The sequence below is a fragment of the Podarcis liolepis genome (genome assembly GCF_965112155.1).
Source record: "Podarcis liolepis genome assembly, chromosome: 3".
Lineage (NCBI taxonomy): Eukaryota > Metazoa > Chordata > Lepidosauria > Squamata > Lacertidae > Podarcis > Podarcis liolepis.
Window position 1 is genome coordinate 13,571,107 of NC_139557.1, and position 14,958 is coordinate 13,586,064.

At 43.6% G+C, this 14,958-nt stretch overlaps 1 long non-coding RNA gene across 2 annotated transcripts; it reads right to left on the reverse strand.

Annotated features, from left to right (window-relative positions):
- Positions 1-4,628: 4,628 nt before the first annotated feature.
- Positions 4,629-7,411, reverse strand: LOC310702356. Of its 2 annotated transcripts, XR_014523463.1 has the most exons (3): positions 6,741-7,411; positions 5,332-5,490; positions 4,629-4,808 (listed from the first exon to the last, which is right to left on the reverse strand). It is a non-coding gene; the product is annotated as an uncharacterized lncRNA (long non-coding RNA). The 2 variants fall into 2 exon arrangements; XR_014523464.1 differs by lacking the exon at positions 6,741-7,411 and having other exon boundaries at positions 5,332-5,593.
- Positions 7,412-14,958: the final 7,547 nt, after the last annotated feature.

Sequence of the window (14,958 nt, forward strand, 5' to 3'; positions counted from 1 at the left end):
TGACTCTGGGGTTGCGGCGCTCATTTTGCTTTATTGGCCGAGGGAGCCGGCGTACAGCTTCTGGGTCATGTGGCCAGCATGACTAAGTCGCTTCTGGTGAACCAGAGCAGTGCATGGAAACGCCGTTTACCTTCCCGCCGGAGTGGTACCTATTTATCTACTTGCACTTTGACGTGCTTTCGAACTGCTAGGTTGGCAGGAGCAGGGACCGAGCAACAGGAGCTCACCCCGTCACGGGGATTCGAACCGCTGACCTTCAATTTGCCAGTTGTGAGGCTATCGAAAAACGGTCCTACTTCACTCCGCAAATGGTGACTGGCAAATGTCATGCTACAACATCATAAAGGGTGTGTGTGACTAGGGGCTACCACTCAGAAGGGTGTGGGGTAATCCTCATTGAGCCTTGAAGTTCACTGAGAGGGTGAATCTGAAAGTGTGTGGGATCCAAGCCAGTTAGAGCTTAATAATTCAGAACCGGCACCTTGAATTTTGCAGAAAAGGTAATAGTGAGCCTTTGCAGGTGCTGGAACATGGATGCAGTGTGTTCTCTTCTCGGGAGGAGGTCATTATGCACCAAGAAAGCAAGGCCAGTCTTGCCTAAAATTCATCATCCGTAATCTAACCTCAAGATTGCAAAGCCATTAATTGCCATTGCTAGATCTGAATTGGACAAATCTCACCAGGTTCGTCTGATGAAAATGGCTCCTTGCTCATCTCCATAACCTGTGTTTGCATGTATAATTAGGAGCACTCAACAACCACCAGTCTGAGGGAAGGTGAACACTACCTATTATGCAACTCCAAATGATGAGTCTATCTGACCATTAATGCTTCAGTCTTGACTGAGATTCTCTCTCCTTCTCTTTTGACTCGCTTACATCCAGTTTCATGGCATGATCAAACAATGGATAAGAAACCAGATTATAGGACCCAGGGGCAGGGGAGAATGAGAATGTGAGTAACAGCTATGGGTTATTTAGCATATGGTATGACACCTAAGGCTCTACCTCTGGATGTTGCCGAACAACTTCGTATATTCATTAAACACAACTGGGGACAAGATGGCACTTTGAATAGAGAAGTCTCGGGGGATGAAAAGCCAACCACCCATTGTTACATTTTAGGTCTTCTGGTGGGTGCTGATGCGTGAAGTGTGGGATTTAACCTCTGCTAAGACGCAGGTGGCGCTGTGGTCTAAACCACAGAGCCTAGGGCTTGCCGATCAGAAGGTCAGCGGTTCGAATCCCCGCGATGGGGTGAGCTTCCGTTGCTCGGTCCCTGCTCCTGCCAACCTAACAGTTCGAAACCACGTCAAAGTGCAAGTAGATAAATAGGTACTGTTCCGGTGGGAAGGTAAACGGCATTTCCGTGCGCTGCTCTGGTTCGCCATGACCTGGAAGCTGTACGCCGGCTCCCTTGGCCAATAAAGCGAGATGAGCGCCACAACCCCAGAGTCGGTCACGACTGGACCTAATGGTCAGGGGTCCCTTTACCTTTTAAGAGGACCTTTAAATGTTACTTTACATAGTTGGGGCAACATTCATTCATTCATTCATTCATTCATTCATTCATTCATTCATGACATTTATACCTCACCTTTTATTCCAAGGAGCTCATTATGCTATGCCCGGTTCTCCAACTCCCCATTTCATCACCACTATAACCATGTGAAGTAGCTTAGGCTGGGAGTGTCTGCCTGGCCCAAGGTCACCCAGTGTGCCGAGTGAGGACTTGACCCTCCTTTTCCCAGGTCTCTAGTCTAAGACTCCAACCACTATTCCACATGGGCTCTATTTCATGCTGGAGTGTGACGGAATGCTGTCATAGCTAGAGCCCTGTATAATATTTTTGGGGGGAGGAAGCAAACAGACAGGTTTGTGGGCAGGTGTCAGACACCACGCCAGCCCCAACTTATGCATATTCATTTGATGTTTGTGGGGTGTTATTCAGTGTAGGTAAAAAGGTAAAGGACCCCTGGATGGTTAAGTCCAGTCGAAGGTGACTATGGGACGTGGGTGGCGCTGTGGTCTAAACCACTGAGCCTCTTGGGTTTGCCAATCAGAAGGTCGGTGATTCAAATCCCCGTGATGGGGTGAGCTCCCATTGCTCTGTCCCAGCTCCTGCCAACCGAGCAGTTCGAAAGCATGCCAGTGCAAGTAGATAAATAGGTACCAGTGTGGTGGGAAGGTAAAGGGCGTTTCCGCGCACTTTGGCTTCTGTCACGGTGTCCCATTGTGCCAGAAGTGGTTAAGTCCTGCTGGCCACATGACCTGGAAAGCTGTCTGCAGACAAACGCCGGCACCGCAACCCCATAGTTACCTTTGACTGGACTTAACCGTCCAGGGGAATAGGTGTACTGGCTCCCACTAGCACAAATATTTAGTTGACTGTGGCCCAGAATATTTAAGTGACTGAGCTATACTAGTTGTGAGTGAAGCACTCCTCACTTGAGTGGGGAATCCCCCTGCCTGTTGGAAGGTTTACATCAGTGGAGAGGAACCCTTTTCAGCCTGAGGGGTGAGCCTTATTCTGAATGAAGCAAAAATTTTATCTTTGTACAGTAGGCCAGTTTCTTGTAAGATACACACACACACACATATACAATATTGGTAGCTCAGTCGGTAGAGCATGAGACTCTTAATCTCAGTTTCATGGGTTGAAGTCCCCTGTGGGGCAGAAGTTTCCTCCATTGCAAGAAGTTGGACCAGATGACCCTTGTGGTTCTACAATTCTATGATTATATCCAGTGGCGTAGCGTGGGTTGTCAGCACCTGGGGCAAGGCAAGTAATTTGCGCCCCCTAGAGTGAGTGAGCCAGGTAGGGGCAGAGAGCTGCGAGTGCGAGCGTGCCCCCCCGATGTTGCGCCCGGTGCGGCCGCCCCCCCTGCACCCCCCACGCTACGCCACTGATTATATCCTCCATCTAGACAACCAGGAGCCAATATCAGAGTAGACCATCTCAGCCAGGCAAAAATATTTCGGGTACAAAGCTGGGCCAAGTGAGAGTAGTCCCAAGAGCCAGACAGCAAGAATCGCAGGGCCACATCTTCCATCACTGCTCTCTATGTCAAGCTGTATTCTAGCATGTACAGTGGTGCCTCGCAAGACGAAATTAATTCGTTCCGCGAGTTTTGTCGTCTTGTGGTTTTTTTCGTCTTGCGAAGCATGGTGTCGGGAAAGTTTTGGAAAAGCTTCAAAAATCACCAAAGTCTTCAAAAACCTCAAAAAAGGCTACCACACCGCGTTCTATGAGTTGCCCCTCGAAGTCAAGTCGCAACTGTATTAACGGTGTTAAGAAAAAGGAAACAAACTTGCAAGACGTTTCCGTCTTGCGAAGCAAGCCCATAGGGAAATTCGTCTTGCGAAGCAGCTCAAAAAACAAAAAACCCTTTCGTCTAGCGAGTTTTTTGTCTTGCGAGGCATTCGTCTTGAGAGGTACCACTGTATAGTTTTATGTAGGAGGGTGTGAAGTTTTTCCCAGCAAGAGGTCGTTTTCTAACTAGGGCATAGTTCAGTTTTCCTTTTCTGTTTTCCTTTTCTGTGAACCGTCCCTTGGAGCTCTCCGGGCCACATCCTGTTCCTTGGCTCTGCCCAATGACCCACCCTTGCATCGCAGTGCTCACCTTCTGTTGTCAGATATTTCGGTTTTTAAGCCTTTGTGCTTTTTTATGTTTGTACATATTTTATGGGCTAATAGCCGTAAATAAATAAATAAATAAATAAATAAATAAATAAATAAATAAATAACTAGGGCATAAGTTACCCTGCGGAGCATGTGTCTCCAGCATATCAGCCTTGGTCCAGTCCTGGGAAAGGGGCCAGCTCAGAGAAGACTGCATGAATAGTGGCGTAGCATGGGGGGGCACAGGGGCAGTTGCCCCGGGTGCAAAATCATTAGGGGGACAAAAATTCTGATGCTGCCTCAGTACAGCTGTGTACTTCCATTGCTGGGCTCCATTGAAAACAGCTTCCCCATGCAAACCAGGAACTGACCTCTCCAGACAACGGAATGCCTCTTCTTTTCTTATCTCTGTGGCTGCGATCTCCTGGGTGACGCAGGCGCCATTAGGCAGTTGAATGTGTACTGCATCCATTTCCCTCCCTCCCTCTCACCCAACCCTCTGTGTGGGTACTGGCAACCCACGTTATGCCAACATGCATGAAAACTGTTTCAGTAGCTGAAGAGACCAGCATAGGACCAGATTCCTAACATATGCTGACTGATTGTGTGTGTGTGTGTGTGTGTGTGTGTTTCTTATTTAGCTTTCTACTCTATAAGGATGTCCCAAAGGTCATGTGGGAAAGTGCCAGTAAAATCTTGCTCAGCATTTATATGGATTACTCTAACACTGTAGTGTTAAGAGATCAAGCATGCCGTTGTACTTCATTTACCAAAAATATGTGTGCTTCTTTGCTTTTTGAGCAGTCCAGTGAGATGAAGCAGATTGGGTCAGCTGGAAGAGTTGCGCTCTCCTGGCAGTCTGAACAAACACCAATTCCACCTCATTAAAGATGTGGTGTGTTGGGTGATGATAACCGGAAGATGGTGTCTGGCAAAAACCACCATTCATATTCATAGTTGGATTTAAGTGAATTAATAACCAGACAAGGGTTATTACTGAAACAATATTGTGCTGAAAATTTGATCTCTTTTGTTTATTTGGGTTTAAAAAATAATAATCTTGGTATTTCCGACAGATCCGCTACTTTTACTATTGATTTTGTCCAAATCATGCGCAGGACTTGGCATGCCATTTCAGGTGATCAGGGTTTGACTTTTCATCACTTCATTTAGCTCAGACGAGTTGACTAAAAAAAAAGTGTTGGCACTTTTTTTATAAATAGAAAGCATATGGTTAGTTAATCATTTAGAATCACTGAACACCTACCCAGAGTGGTCATAATTATAGCAATAGTCACACAGTATGTGAAGCCCTACCACAGATTTCTTGGGTGTTGCTTGAACTGCTGTGCTTCCATGTCTGGACGACTAATTTGGATGGTGATTCGTCAAGTAATGTAATCTTTAAAGGTTGCAAGTGAAAGGAAAACCCGAGGTGTCCTTTATGGTATTACATGAACAGGAAGGAGCTAGCAGACTTCAACAACTGCTTTCACAATTGCTGTGCTCCTGTAAACTTCTGGGGCATGAAAGCAATTAGCAACTAATATAGGTTAGGGAGGACTCGTTATTGGAAACTACGCAGTCTCTGCTCAACAATCCTTCTGGGAAGTAGACCTAAAGTTAATTAAAGATATTAGAAAAAAATACTAGTTGTTCTCAACTAGTCATGCATACCAGGCACATAAACAGCCCCTCCAAACTGCTTACCTTTCCAGGAGTCAAGCAGGTGATCTCCACATTTTGGAAAGTTGAAACTCTCCCTCTGTTGGTGAATTGGCTCTCTGATACCTGGGATCCTTGAAGAAATGTTGCCAATTTAAAGTGGCCAGAGGTTTCGACAAAGCAGAGGTCTTCCTCTCAGTATGACTCTCTTTAATGTTGAAGTGAGAGGGGTTAAATAAACCTGAATGCTATCTTCTATCTGTACATGCTAAGATGTTTCATAGTATATTTTGGCCTCTGCTTCTGGCCAAGGATGACTGTACCTCACTCCTCTAAGGAAGAAGATCATGGCAAGAACTTGGCCCCATCCATTGGCCAGTGAAGGAGCAGCTAAAAGAGGTTGGCTTCTGCTCTCCCTGCCAGGAAGAAGAGTCTGTTCCAACTTCCAGTTGCCCTGGGACTGCAGAGCTAAAATGAGATTCACTCTGGCCCCATCAGTCAATCAGAGGACATGGGGCTGCGGGGTGGGAAAGGAGAGTTCAGGGTTCTTGTTTTTTGCATTATTTGTTGCTTGTAAGCTATTACGATAGTAGGATTGAAAAGCAGAGCATAAATCTTCCAAATTAATTTAAGTATTGTTGCTTTAGCACTATAGCAATTGCACTTTATTCGGCTTAATAAGCACGATAGATGAAGAAGAGAAGAAGAAGAGTTTGGATTTGATATCCCGCCTTTCACTCCCTTTAAGGAGTCTCAAAGCGGCTAACATTCTCCTTTCCCTTCCTCCCCCACAACAAACACTCTGTGAGGTGAGTGGGGCTGAGAGGCTTCAGAGAAGTGTGACTAGCCCAAGGTCACCCAGCAGCTGCATGTGGAGGAGTGGAGAGGCGAACCTGGTTCACCAGATTACGAGACTACAGCTCTTAACCACTACACCACACTGGCTCTGAAGTGTTAAACTATGGGACATAGAGTCCTCCAGATGTTGTACAAATTCTGTTCACACATCCAAGAGTGTGCTTGGGTTGGGCCCACCCATTACTGCCATGCTGCCTCCAGAAAGTTGGCCAAATAAAGTCACAGTACTGTAAAATACAGGGACGCGGGTGGCGCTGTGGGTTAAACCACAGAGCCTAGGACTTGCCGAACAGAAGGTCTGTGGTTTGAATCTCCGCAACGGGGTGAGCTCCCATTGCTGGGTCCCAGCTCCTGCCAACCTAGCAGTTTGAAAGCACGTCAAAGTGCAAGTAGATAAATAGGTATCGCTCCAGCGGGAAGGTAAGCGGCGTTTCCGTGCGCTGCTCTGGTTCACCAGAAACGGCTTAGTCCTGCTGGCCGCATGACCCAAAAGCTGTATACCGTCTCCTTTGGCCAATAAAGCGAGATGAGCGCCGCAACCCCAGAGTCGGCCACGACTGGACCTAATGGTCAGGGGTCCATTTACCTTTACCTACTGTAAAATACAGCAGAAATGCATCAGTGACAAGTACATTGAGAAGAAAGCATAAAAAGCCAGATTCTTGGCAGGCAGCTACCTATACCTGCCAGAATAAAAAAATATATGTATTTACCAAAGATAGAGAGGACCACCTGTACTTGTTTCACAAGTCAAGGTGTGCTGCAAATAGCCTTTTCATTCTCTCTCTCCATCTTAGATGCAGTGTTGTGGGAGGAAAAGGAAAAAAGAAGCCCCCAAAGTCTGCGGAACTAACTTCAGCTCCGAAAGGAGCCACCTGTACAAATAGGAAACTTATGCTCCAGTTTCATTTTAATGAACCTCCCGAAGAATCCAAGAACCTTCTTCCTCCTCTGTAATGGAAGGCATTAAAAATTGACATCCATGTATGATAATAAGCTATGTGCTTTAAAAAATAGTAATCTGCTGTATCCCAGAGAAGTGTCACCACTCTATGTGATGCTTAGTTTGGGTCTCAGAGAACCCACTGGATAACACAGCTGAGTCCAAAGGCTGAACTAAGTTGAGAGCTCATGATTTTGGTGACACAGCTGCCCGGGCAGAAGTGTCTGAACAATGTACAGTGGACTCTTGGGTTGCAAATGTGATCTGTGTGTGGGATGCATGTCCGCAACCTGCAGCGTTCGCAACCCACATCTGCGCAAACGCGGGTTGCGATTCGGTGCTTCTGTGCATGCGCAAAGTGTGATTTAGCACTTCTGCACAACTGCCGAAACCTGGAAGTAACCCGTTCCGGTACTTCCGGGTTTCGGCAGTCCATAACCTGAAAAAACGGAACCTGAAGCGTCTGTAACCTGAGGTATGACTGTACAGTGGTGCCCCGCAAGACGAATGCCTCGCAAGACGGAAAACTCGCTAGACGAAAGAGTTTTCCGTTTTGGAGGTGCTTCGCAAAACGGATCTCCTATGGGCTTGCTTCGCAAGACGAAAATGTCTTGCGAGTTCCTGCGGGTTCCCCCCCCTTTTTTCTAAGCCGCTAAGCTGCTTATCAGCTGATCCAATAAGCAGATAAGCCGCTAAAAGCCGCTAATAGCGCTAATCCACTAATCCGTCAATGGGCTTGCTTCGCAAGACGAAAAAACCACTAGACGAAGAGAATCACAGAACGGATTCTTTTCGTCTTGCGAGGCACCACTGTATTTAAACAAATCACCAATATATACTGTATGAGACAACAACACCAAGATGGCTTCAGGCTCCTCGCCCTACCCAAAGCCATCTAAGTCAATGGAGCTAAAGTGGGTGATCTTCTGCTTTTTCCCATTCACCTCAAGGGCCAGAAATGCCACTTTAGGATGGATTAGCCCAGGTTTTCAAATCACCACTCATCTGGTGTTCTGCAGGGAGTAAAAATTGTTTTAGGGGAGTCAGTTCAGTATATGCTATCACTGACCCCCTTCCACCTACCAAATTGCCCACAAACCGCTTTCATCTGCGATCTGATGTTTTTACATTGCATACTAGCAAATCTGATGTTGCTAGATTATCCCACGGGCTACATGAGCCTGTGGATGTCCTGGGAGGTGGCATCTCATTTTAGGTCATAGAGGTAGAGCAGAGTCAGAATGGAAGGGGAACACCTCTGACAAATACCGTATTTTTTGCTCTATAAGACACACTTTTTTCCCTCCTAATAAGGGGAAATGTGTGTGCGTCTTATGGAGCGAATGCGGGCTGCACAGCTGTCCCAGAAGCCAGAACAGCAAGAGGGATTGCTGTTTTCACTGCGCAGTGATCCACAATACTTTTTTTCTTGTTTTCCTCCTCCAAAAACTAGGTGCGTCTTGTCGTCTGGTACGTCTTATAGAGCAAAAAATACAGTGCTTTCTCCCACTGTGAAAAGCACCACATTTGCAGGGAGCTGCAAACCACTGATAACTGTTTTGCCATTCAGAATGAGCAAATGACTTCATGACCTCGCTCTGAATATTCTTTGTGATGTCATGATGGAGTCAGATATGATTGGCTACATGGATTCATTTTATCGTCATGGAGCCAAATCCATTTGGTTTTGTGATACAGTTGTGCTACCTTCATGATCTGTGATTGGCTGAGATCATATATTAACGAAAAGAAGATGGCAGTGTGTGTGTTTTTTTAAAAAAAAGTATTCTGATGTCACTGATGCCAAGAGGCACCAAACAGGTATTTAAAAGGCTCAAAAATGGTGAGCTTGGACAGGAGATATTTGGAAGGTCCTGGCGTGCTCTGGTCCATGGGGTCACGAAGAGTCGGACACAACTAAACGACTAAACAACAACAACAATTGCAAAAATGGAAAAGGAGTTTGCTAACAAATGTATCACAGCATGAAAGTTTTCACTGTATTCATCTGACCCCATTAATATTAACAGTTTAAATTTAAAGTATAAAATACCCCTGTATCAAACACGAAAGTTTGGTTGTGCTTAAACTAACCTTGTGAAGAATACAGAGAATACAAAGATTAGATGGACTATGAAAGAATTTAAGGAAAGGAAGTAACTGAAGAACAGATGTAAAGGTGAATTAGAGAACCAAGAGATGTGTGGTGAATGCGGTGGAAGTCTTTTATAATATTTTAACTAGGATTTAAATATTGTAATGTTTGAAGTATGAATTTGGAATAATCGATTATGAAAAGTATTTTTTTTTCTCTTCATTCTTTTTCTTGTTTCTTTCTTTTATCTTTTGCCTTTCTTCTTTTCTAGTTTGCATTCTGGAAAATTGTGTAGATAAAATGTTTTTATGTATGCTTATGTATTGTTTCTATTTCTTTTTTTCTATTCATTTTTTTTGGGGGGGGGGTAACATTTAATAAAAAAACTTTTAAAATGATTTTTTTAAAAAAAGTATAAAATACCCAATTCCCTTCTGGATGAATTAAGTTTCTGGTTGTTGAAAAAATGAGTTTACCATAAAAATTAAACGCTAGCTTTTCACTAGAAATACAGGAATGTGTGGTTCTCACAAGCAAAGTCCTCCACAACTCGGAGCTAGAGATTTTGCGGATTGAAGAACTAAGCTGTTAGATTCTAAATGCAAGGCGCTATGTCTTTTGACGAAAGCAGATGATGATACAGATATAATATAATGGGAAGACACTCGTGGAATAGTTTAAAACACGCAGTGGATGGAGCCCTACTTGCTCTAAGGTCAAGTCTGTTAAATTGTAGTGCTAAAAGTTTACCAAACAACCCTCTAACTTTTCCTCAGAATAACTTGGAAACAAGACCAGCAGACGGTTTCTATTTTTATGTTAAAATGGAAACTGAGATGGCAAGGATTCATGGAATTTACTAAGCGAGGGAAATGCTTTTTCAATCTTAAATTCAAACGGAATAGAAATTATAGCCTTCCAGTGTTGTGGCGCTATAATATTAGCTTTCCTCTTTCCCAGCTGCTAGCAGTTGCAGGAATTGGAAGCTGGAAGTATATTTCCTAAATCGACCTAATTCCTTTCAAAGTCTTTCTGTGTGAACTACTACACCACTTGGCACAATTCATGTTATTGATTCTGGAGAAAGAAAACTAGTTTTGTAATATTTTTTTGCAGTTAAGTTACAGGAGAAACAAGGACAAATAAATTAAACAATTGGGGAGTTTCAAATCGCATTGTTTTCTTTGCCCTCTGGCTTTCTCTGCCCTGAGATATTTGCAGTGCAACATGTCTACTCAGAAGAAGTAAGTTCCTTTGTTTTCAATGGGGTTCATTCCCAAATAACTGTGTACAGGATTGAAATCTTAATTTATGTGTAGCTGTTGCAGTAAGAAAGAGTTTGCATTTGTGAAACCGAACCACGTGGCATGAGGCTTCCGCAGATTTTGTCGTGATTGCATCTTTCTCCCAAGATGGATGAATTTTAAAAGGCTCAAATAATGGAGAAGCGTTTATGATCTAGCCATTACTCTCTGTTAATGCAAATATCAAATACATTCAACCACTTGGGTTTGATGTAAAAGTTATGGGAATGTTATATCATGAGCTTTGAGTACTGCATTGTTTCAAATGTTGTAAAAGTTATTGTGGGCACAGGTGAGCACTGGGGTACAGGGGACCTGTTGAGTGTTTATCTCATAGTCTGCCTAGAGAGAAGTAGCATGGGGGGGAAAGGTAAAGGACCCCTGGACGGTTAAGTCCAGTCAAAGGCGACTATGGGGTGCGGCACTCATCTCACTTTCAGGCCGAGGGAGCCGGAGTTTGTCCACAGACAGTTTTGTAGGTCATGTGGCCAGCAGGACTAAACCGCTTCTGGCACAATGGGACACCATGACGGAAACCAGAGTGCATGGAAACGTCGGTTATGGTACCTATTTATCTACTTGCACTGGTGTGCTTTTGAACTACTAGGTTGGCAGGAGCTGGGACAGAGCAATGGGAGCTCACCCCGTTGCAGGGTTCAAACCGCCAACCTTCCGATTGGCAAGCTCAAGAAATTCAGTGGTTTAGACCACAGCACCACCCACGCCCCTACATCATGTAGGTATATCATGGAGGCTATATGCCATACTGGAGGGAATTATCAAGGGAGCAGCCTGAGAAACAAGCAAGAAGGAATCAAAGGCATTTAGATCTTGCTAACACAAAACTATAGGACTGGAACTTTGTGGAGACTAGTGGAATATGTATACAACTATATGTTTGTAAAAATAGAAGAATGTTAACAAATACTGTTATTGGGTGCTATACACCTGAAGTAAAGCAAGCAAACAAAATGGCAGTGGTTTGCTTTATGGGTAGATTTATGGTGTTGAGTTGACTCACAAATTAATGGAGGGTCACAGCAACATGAAGCTACTTTTCTAAGAGCCAAAAAGCCAAGAAGATATAGTCAAACTAAAAAAAAAACTCATTGCAATAATGTTTTAAGCAAGTTAATTGATGACTATGGACACTTAGTAACCCCAACTTTCCAAAAGAGACTTTAGATTCATGCTATTTGGGTTGAGGTGAGTGAACAGAAAAGTTACAGAATGAACTTATGGCAAGGGTGGTAGAATGGAAGAAAGCAAGTAGAACTATCTCCAGATGAGGTTACTGGAACTGTCAGGAACTGACATAGCTTAAAAAAATGATCTAGTTGAGATGATATGAGAATAGTCATCACCCTGGTGCCTGGCTGGGGCTGAGGAGAGTTGTCATCCAAAATCATCTGTAGGTCACCTCATTGACCAGTGCTATATTAGAACACACAGACAACAGATGTTTTCCCGGGGATCTTGTGATTAAAAAACTCAGGTCTCCAGGATATCTGCTGCACTTTACTATACTGTCACTATGCAGCTGCAGAATGTGGTTTCTCATGAAATTACATTGCACAAATGTATGATTGCAGAAGGGGAAATTACAAAGAGGCAGCACAACCCTATTCACGTCTACTCATTGAGGCTTACTTCCAGGTATGTGTGTGTATTTTCACGTAACACATGTATTTTCACGTAATACATCGGAGCAATGCTAGAAGAGAAAAGCAGTCCCTTCCCTTAGACTTTGAGTGATGCACCCATAAAGTCTGAATATTAACCATTTTTATAGAAAAGAGAATCACGTGAAACAGAATCAGCTTCTTTCCAAACATTGGCTTAGATTTGGGCCATGTGTACACCAGATAATATACCCTCCTATGAAATAACAATAACAGTTTCTCCAGTTGATTTTGAGCATTAGGATCATGGCCTCAAAGAGGTGTCAACTTGGTCTGTATGCATCTCCCATTGTTCTAATCAGGAAGAAGACAAATTCGTTGATAATCGTGATGGACTAAAGGCTTCTGAACAGTTTAGGCATATAGAATGCTTATCTTTTACCAGGCATAGAAGGAGCCTGAATTTGACTTGAAGAGTGAATGTCATGAGATTGCAGTAGGAAAAGAAGAAAGACTCAAAACATCATCTATTACTACGGTGGATATTTGGCAGTTTCCTATGATGATGCCACAGGGGTTGACAAATGCTCTGGCAGTCTTCCAAACAATGGTGGAACATGTTAAGAATGACATCAGTATCACTGAAGTCATAGGATTCTTGGATTACTTAATATTTTCAGAAACCACTGATGATCCTTAAGCAAGATGTATGAAGGTTCTTCCATGTTTAGTGGAGCAGGATTAAAACTGTCAGTTCCCAAGTGCAAGTTCTTCAGAACATCTGCTAAAGTTTTGGAATACGGAAGGATGCACTCTGGTCTTTAAGGAGGAAGATGTTGCAGCAGTTCCAGCTCAGGATGAGTTTCCTTGGAATGAAGATCACTGATGGGGTTTATGCGACACAAGGTTTTTATTGACACAATGCTGAGCATAAGATGGAAGCTTCATAGCAAAGTTTTGATAATGATAAACAATAGCAATATCAACTAGGTTCCTGCCTGAAGACTTCCAATCTAACAGGCACATTCAGAAGGGGAAAGAGTTGGGGAAGGATCAGGAAAACAAGCAAATTCAGGCAATAATTCCTCATAAAACTGCACAAATATTTGATGACAAGATGGAATGGCTTCTAATAGAAAACGGGACTGGGAGTGGAAAAGTCAAATATCAGCTGGTCCCAGATGAGTTGTTGAAGTTGCAAGTGTATGACCTAACCCTGACAAATTATCAGCTTTGAAGGACTGTTCAAGGTTAAAAGCAGTAAGGATGTTTCTGGGACCATTGTAGAATGGTCTGGTTACTGATGAGATGGTCATCCTGTGTCTCGGCTGCACTACTTGAGACTGCAGGTGGAGACTCTTCTTACTGAATGTTCCACTAAGGGGGAAATATCCCTGCACGTAGAAAACTAGCCTGTCAGGGTGAGAGGTTCTATCCTAGCCTTCCCCTTGATTTGCTAGTTTTGCTTGTTTATGGGTTTCTCCATCATGTCCATTCTCAAGTGGTACAGTACAGACAAAAATGCAGTGTCTGAGTTAGAACTAGGCTAGCCCAGTGGTTCCCAGACTTTATTCCCATGGACCACTTGAAAACTGCTGAACATCTTGACAAATGACTTAATGATTTCTTTTTCTGCCTGTTGTAACAATTGTAATACACTGTGCTGGGTGCTGGATGATATTTAATGGTATGTTTTTGGCTTATTTCTTATATACAGTGGTACCTTGGTTTACAAACTTAATCCGTTCTGGAAGTCCGTTCTTAAACCAAAGCATTCTGAAACCAAGGCGTGCTTTCCCATAGCACCGGGGGACTCAATTTACAAATGGAACACACTCAACAGGAAGGGAAACATGTTCCTATTCCAAGGCAAAGTTCACAGACCGAAACACCTGCTTCTGGGTTTACAGTGTTCTTATTCCAAGGTGTTCATAAAATAAGCTGTTCTCAAACCAATGTACCACTGTACTGTATTTGATTGTATTCCATATAATTCAACTTGTAATGCAATAAAGTAAAATTCAGTTAAAACCAATATGTCTATGTAATGCAGGAATAGTCAAACTCCGGCCCTCCAGATGTTTGGGACTACAGTTCCCATCATCCGTGACCACTGGTCCTGTTAGCTAAGAATGATGGGAATTGTAGTCCCAAACATCTGGAGGGCCAGAGTCTGCCTATGCCTGATGTAATGAGATGGGTGTTCCCTTTCCCATCTTCAACCACAAATCCACAGACACTCTGCAGACCACCTGAATGAAGCTTGTGGACCATTGGTGGTCCACAGGCCACAGTTTGGGAGCCTCTGAACTATCTTAGTAATAAACCTTTGGTGTCACTTTTGATAGGAACAGTATAAGAAGGGAAGGAAGGATACCATGGCCTTGGAGTTGTCCAGAACTGAAAGATCAATGGACTGATGATCATCAAGAAGCAGCTGAACCCATAATACACGTGCTGACAACTGAATGTGTCTTGGGGTTTGCTGAGTGGAAGCTGCCATATATTACATACAGATGCTGGCTTGACAAGATTAGTAGGGGAGCTCTGGGTCAAGAACAAGAAGGATATCTCAAAGTCATTACATATGTCAGCCAAGGATGAAGTGCAAGTGAAAGGAAATCCTCTGTGCCTAAACTTGAGTTCCTTGACCTTTAATTTGCTATATCTGAGAAACTCAATGACTGTTTGCAGTGAACTCTGAGGTTAAAATTGATAACAGTCCTTTAACCTGTGTTCTTTAAACAGCAAGCTTGTAGGTTACCCCTCACTGATGGATAACAGCACTGGCAATGTATGATTTCACCGTACGGATGAGGCAGGCATGGCAAATTGAAGACAGATGGGCTT